Genomic DNA, 7,075 nt, shown 5'->3' on the forward strand with positions numbered 1-7,075 from the left:
ATCCAGCCACACCAGGTGCTCTGTGAACCTTTCCTCTCTGACTCAAAAGATATACAGTACATATCCTCTGAGTTAGGCAAAAAAAACACCAATACCAGGCCGATTGTTTTTACCATTTCTCTACTTCTTTTGAAATCTACTTGATTGTGCTTATTTGTGAATATATGTAAACCTTTAATACTGCGCTCACATCCCATCATGCATCTTGTTGAAGTTCATTCGTAAAGCTCATTAGTATAAAAAAAAAAAAAAGTCTGGTATTGAGATTTAAAAAGCCTTAACGCTTCTGGGACATAAACTCCTAAGCACAATTTTGCAGTGGAGGCAGAATCCTGCAGCCTCGGCGCTATAATTAGTCCGTCGAGTCGAACACCGTAGCTGGGAGGAAGTGTCAGCCTTTCTGGACAGGAAATAGGCGGATGGGCGAGAGCTCGTTCTGGAACATCACTGTGTCTCAGCACCTCCTCCTCAGACCAGGCCGTGGTTTTGCATCTTTTTATCAGATGCTATCAGACGTCTTTATTATGCCTTGTTCACAGCTTTCGCCGTTGTTTTTCACGCGTCATCGTCTTCTCTTCTTCCCCAGAGCTTCGGAGCCAAACCACTCGCTCGTGCAGGATGTAGAAACACAATGAAACTCCCACGATCCCTTTCAAACAAAGTTACTTAAGTCTTCTAATGAGAAACTTAAGCAGTAGACAATAACCTTCACCGCTGTCAAATGTGACTCATTCATTATAAACAGAGAAACCACGGCAACGCATGACGTCGAAAGCAGCAGCGAAACCCATCAAGGAAACATCAGAATAAGTTTGGATGTGGTGAAAGAATCAGGATTCTACATTTTAAATGATTTACAAATTACAAATAGATTCTTTCATGAAGGAAAAAAGGCAGAAATAGCAAGAAACAGCAAGTTTACAACAACAACAGAGAGTCTGTAGGCCATAGTGTCCCCCCACCCCCCCATTTACATCTGCCATCCTAATGTGACCTGGTTACGTAAGGAACAACAGCGCTCACCAACGTAACAAACTGACGTCTCCTTTAGGGGTTTGATCAAATCCCCGGCTAATCAGTCACAGATTAGCTTCATATCTATCACGGCGCCCTCCACATCAATTTGGATCACAAACTTGGCAAAGCTCCGCCCCTCTTCGTCCCCCGACCGCTCTGAGCGACGTCCACATCTGGCGAGTCTGACGGAGCGTAAAGATGTGAACAAGGTGTTACTCTGTTAACTCCAGCTTGTGATGGAGGCAGATGAAGCTTAAGGGAAGTGTGTCGTGGGCTTTGCCTGTAGAAGAAAAGGCTTGTAAATGTGTGAAGTTTGTTCTGTGTTTTATTGCTCTGCCGATGCCGATTTCTGCCATTGCTGCCTACGTATGCGACGATGCGTCTTTGATGGTTTGGGGGTTTTACGCCATAGATAGAACAGGAAGCGTGACCGCTGACTGCTTCACCTTTGCCTCTCTCTGCAGGAACATCAGTGCAGATATACAACTAATGCTTCTTTTACATATTTGTGTCTCGATGCTGTGAAACAGCGGCGAACGCGACCGGCGATAAGCCGCAGCATTGTCCTCTCATCAGGGCTGCCGTGTCTAAAACCACTGAGAGTAAACGTTTAGGCTCAAGGACACAAAGAGCTGAAAATGAATCTTAAGTCCATGTGCATTCCAACAAGTGTCTGATCCATGAGAAAATTATCATTTTAGGGTCAAAGGTCAGAGGTCAGCATAGTATCCAACCTGAGGGTATAAGTTGATGTAGAGGGACTTTTAACTCATGCGTGTTTATGGACCATTATGGATCCATGAACACGCATGAGTGCCAGTACCACTGCTTTTGCATCAAGTTGGGCTGCCGCCATTTGCTAAACTTCAGATCTCGTTCTGAGACGACACATAATTGGCCTCACTGCTCTATTTCAATAAAATCACGTCACGCTCAATAAATGCTGTGCTGCCGTGCTCAGGCTCTCCAAACTCAGCCCGACTTCACTCAAACTCACCTTTAGCTTCCTAACACACAGCTAATTTTTTCTCCGGCTAAGTAAAGACGTCAATGTTTAGAAACATTCTAAAGAGCATTTCTGAACGTCTTTACACTACAAGCCCTGATCTTTCCTAACCTGACCACCGAACGCCTCCGTAGTTACACGCTTGCTTGACTTGGAAGTTAGAGGAGTTTTGAATGGAGCTCGAACCCAAAAGCCCTGAGAAGCCAAAGCGTGTCAGACCTGATGAATGCTAATCAGCTGGCTTGTGCGGCCATGAATTATGCAGTGGATTAGCGTGTTCTCTGGAGATTTGAGAATTATGAGTGAGTAATGTTACATGAATCCGGCGGTGGCGAGCAAATCCATGGTGACAGAGATGTCATTAATATCTGATTAGAGGAGGGAGGCAGCTCGCCGTGCAGCACGGATCACAGATTCCACACAGGCGGGAATACAAGCGCTGACCGAGCCGCCGCCATCCGACTTCTCTTGAGCGTTGCATTTGTCACTGAGCTGGGTTGTGTGTTGCTGATGTGCTTGCTGCTTTGCACCGATACGGGCGAATGACTGCAAAAACAAACAAAACAGCGCTGCACTGAGCAAACTCATCCCTCCCACACTTTGCTTCTGGCGCTAGCTCTCAGAATCCTCCCTAGCTTACCTCGCATAGCGTTTTGTGCCAGACACACGCTGAGCATGTGCAAGTAAGTAAGTAAGTCGTCAGAAGTAAGTCACACTCACGACCCAAACTGCTGCAGGTTTAAGGCGTCCATTAATCCTCTTTGTGTGAGCACCGGGGTGGGAAATGAACCCTGTGCCTCTAAAAATGAGTTAAGGCCGTGAAATGAGGCTGTCAGTCACTCTCGGGAAGAAAGTCACAACACTCACAGGTATTTCCTCTAATCCTCAACTATTTATCCCCGTCAACACAAGCCCTGCATTTGTGTTGTTGTGATTGGACTCAGAACGCTGTGATCGCAGGGCATTTTGAGGCGCTAACGCTAACGCAGTGCTAACCAGTCATATGGACCTGTGATACCTGCTGGTGCTGCTGATACAAGTTCACTCACTGTGTCCCAAAGCCATCTTGTTCACTCGTACTGTCAGGTGTTCACCTGAAGTACTCAGCCAGTTAGTGAGTCGTGTCTGTTTGCAGGTGAAGTTGAATGTTTATGCTGCACGGACAGCTTGAAGTAAGTTTACCACTAGGGGGCAGTAAGGAAAGGCAGCCCTGATACACTGTGGGAGGGGCAAGTCGCTATGGCTGAGGTGTTAGCCAGAGTAACCCAGAGTTACGGTCGAGTATTAGGGTCACCGTTGGCTAAAATGAAGTCCAAATTTCTACGAATGTCCAAAGTTCTACGTCCTCTCGATCTCTGTAGTTAATTTCGTGATTTTCTTGTGCGTGATCGTCACTTTGGAACAAAACGACTGAAGAAATAAGCTCAATTTCCTTTGCATGAGCTCAATCCTCTGCTGCTGTGTCTGTGCAGTGAGAGAGGATCAGAGTGTGAGGAGCGTCTGCTCATGTGCCGGCTAACTGCCTGAACAAATCGATTTATAATCTAATATGCGTTTGGAACAGTCAGTGAGTGGTGGCTGCTGTTTCCCCTGGTGAGGAAGAGCAGCGCCGGTCCTTAGGCCTTCCCCACCCTTGCACTCTGTGTCCATCATCGTCCTGAACGCTGCAGCTGTTTTCTTGTCACACGTTTTTGGCGAACGCATGGAATTAAGATATCTGACGTGAATCAACGCCATCGCCATCTTCAAACCATTTCTCCCATCGTGTGCTGAGGCTCTTGCTTTGATGTGGGTATTCACACGGCCGCTAGACTGAATTTCAATTATGGCTGGCGTACCCCTGCGGCCGGATAGAGGCTCCTTCAAAGCAAGAGCCTGAGACGCCTTCAGGAAGCCATGTTGGTGCATCGCGCTACGTGCTGTAAATGAGTGGCGGTGGAGCGCAGCGAGTCGTTGTTCTGTTTGCTCTGGGGTTCTGAGTGTGGAGTTCTGTAAACGATGTGTGCCAAAATTCTGTGTCTTGATATATCTTATTTTGAAAGTAATATGCCAAACTCTGATATTAAAAGAAGAGATTTATATTGGTGCCATGCCAGTCTAATGCATCTCATGACATGTATTTTTAAATACCAGATATCTATAGTGCAATAGATATTCATGTAACAAATCCATTATGACGTGTTTCCCTGAACATGTGCAGTGAAGATTAATAAAATATAACTATAAAGATTCTGTTTGCTCTGTTTTAATATCATTACTCATTAAGTTAAGATTTAGCTTTTGTCCTTTGTTTTTGTCTCAAGAACGCACTGTAGTTCACAACGGTTCTCAAACTGTGGGACCATTGGCCGTACTTGACGGTTCCCCTGGTGAGATGAGAGAGAGAACTGAAAATAAATTCTATTATTCATCATTTCGGAATTTTGGAAAAAGTTTTTTTATTTTTTATCATTTTTCTTGAATCAAGACAAAAAAGAGAGCCACACTTACTTCTAGAAACATTGAAAATGGCAAAATCAATTAAACAAATTAAAGTGTAAAGTTGTATGACTTCAGACTCCAGGGCTTCATTGTAGGATCATCAGAGATCAACAGAGATCAACAGTGTAAATGTTGTGAAGTTGAATATGATACGAATGTACTCTGCAGCTGTATAAGAGGAAGAATCATGGCTGCTCTGCTCTGGAAGCCTCATACTCTACTCCTGTATGACGACGGGACTTCACCTCAGTGTCCTCGTTCTCCTGCGGTGTGAGACACATTAATCCTCTAGGGTCTGAAGTCAGTTCTGCTCTTAAACTTCCTCTCACTTTGGCTTTCATTTGTCACCTAAAACTGTCATCGTCACCTCAGGCCCCAGCAGCGAGGAGAGAAATGAAATCATGGCAAACTGTCCTGGATGTGATTTTAGTTCATTCAACTAAGGATCCCTGCTTCCTGTGAGTTCTCTGCTGCTAATGTCAAGCAAAAGCAGAACCCCGGGTGTCATCATTAAGTGAGTCTAATCAAATCTTATCTACTCTCAAAATAAGAAGAAACTTGGACACAAACTCATACATAAATATCAATGACTCTAAACATAATGTAAGTAATCAGTAGATTGATTGACTATAGATAGTGAAAGCCCTAAAAGGAGTCCAGGTCCAGGGTTAGTCCGGGGTCACAGAGCACTATGAGGAAGTCCTGAGGCTTTACTCTCACATGCAAAGATCAACTGAGAGACAGTTCATCTGTTCACACCGGCTCATCAATTATTAACAAATGCCCAACATCAACTGATATCATTACACTTCCTGACCATCACGACTGATTAAAGCTGTGATGACACACAGACGAAAGTGGATACACAAACACACACACACACACACACACCATTCCACCATTGTCCGAACATACATGAAGTACTGTGTAATCAAAGAGATACAGGGGGAGGAAGTATATGCTGACCTGTAGTTTACCTGGAGTGAATTAAATCACATAAACGTGGTTTGTTTGGAATAATCTGACTTCATTTATGCTTTCAAACATAACACTGTGTAACCAGGACACGTGGAAATGGATTTTTCTACCATGAAACGTGCCTGTAGGTGAAAGGTGAAACAGAGCTGAACATCATTGATCAGGACCCAGCAAGGCCCAACAAGCCAAACTGTCTTGTTCCAATAAAATGTTTTCTTATTTCATCGAATGCTTCTGTGGTGAAATAGAAAGTCACAATGTGAGACAGGCATTGGTAAAGTTGCCTTTCCGCATGTTGGCACCAAAATGTAACAATCCTGTCAGCAACATAACTGCGTAACCCTGGTTACCAAACCAACCAAGAGAAGGTTACTTCCCCTATTATTTATTTCAAAACTAAAATACAGAACTTGGGTTTCTTCAAGCTTTCAAAATCACAAACATGCAGGAGTCAACAAGGTGAGAACTGCAAGCCCAGAGCTATTCCTGATCCACAGAGGAGGGATCCTAAAGCTTTTTGTGACCACGTGACCTTTCCCATGAGCGCCACCATCAGGCCACACACAGCTGTTCACCAGAGGGGGAACGCTACAGATGTGGGTGACTTTGGCTTGATGGTGCAACAGGAGTTTTAGAAATGATTAGGACACACAAGATAACTCATTCGTTTCTTCTCAACTCTTTTCTTTTCTATTTCAGTCTAAAGCTGTCTGTCTTTGTCTTTGTCTTTGTCTGTCTTTCTCTCAGCCTCTCCGTGCCAGCTCACTGTTTCCTTTGTTTTCCAAATGAACCTCATGGTTTAAACTCACACAGACAAGGACTCACGTTATCTCTCTCCAACACGCAAACACACACGTCAATCCTCCCAATGACTCACACACACGCACACACACACACGCACACACACACACACACACACACAGACAAACACACACTGGTAACTCATTTAATACTAACGCCCAGAAAATAAATTGGAGTGTATTCCACTGTGCTGCCAATTGTTTGCAGAAGTCACATCTGTCCACACAGAGGAGGATTAATGAGTGTAAGATTGTCAAACAGCTGAAACAAAAGCATTTGTAAGGAGTCGACGGTCTATTGTCTGGTTTTGATTTGTTCTCCTGTTTAATCTGGCTCCTCATTGGCCCCAGTAATGGAAAATAAATCAATTTCACTTTGTGTAACTATTAACTATTTTATTGCCATTTCATTCTGACAGGCCAGTTAAAAAAACATTTGAGGGGGAGGATTGGAGGAAGAAAGTTTGACTGACACTTTCTACATTCCTGAGCAGTACACACACCCACCCACCCCCACACACACACACACACACACATACACACACACAGGCATAAAGAGAGAGACGGAGAGAGCGAAAGAGAGAGTGAGACAGAGAGAGACAGACACAGAGCGAAAGAGAGAGTGAGGCAGAGAGAGAGCGAGAGCAAGAGAGAGAGAGAGAGAGAGAGAGAGAGAGAGAGAGAGAGAGAGAGAGAGAGAGAGAGAGAGAGAGAGAGAGAGAGAGAGAGAGAGAGAGAGAGAGAGAGAGAGAGAGCAGGCAACAGGCTGAGCTATCCAGTCCTTCTTCTCACG

This window comes from Genypterus blacodes, unplaced genomic scaffold, assembly GCF_046128005.1.
Source record: "Genypterus blacodes isolate CSIRO-AG114 ecotype Tasmania unplaced genomic scaffold, CSIRO-AGI_Gbla_v1 ptg000358l_1, whole genome shotgun sequence".
Lineage (NCBI taxonomy): Eukaryota > Metazoa > Chordata > Actinopteri > Ophidiiformes > Ophidiidae > Genypterus > Genypterus blacodes.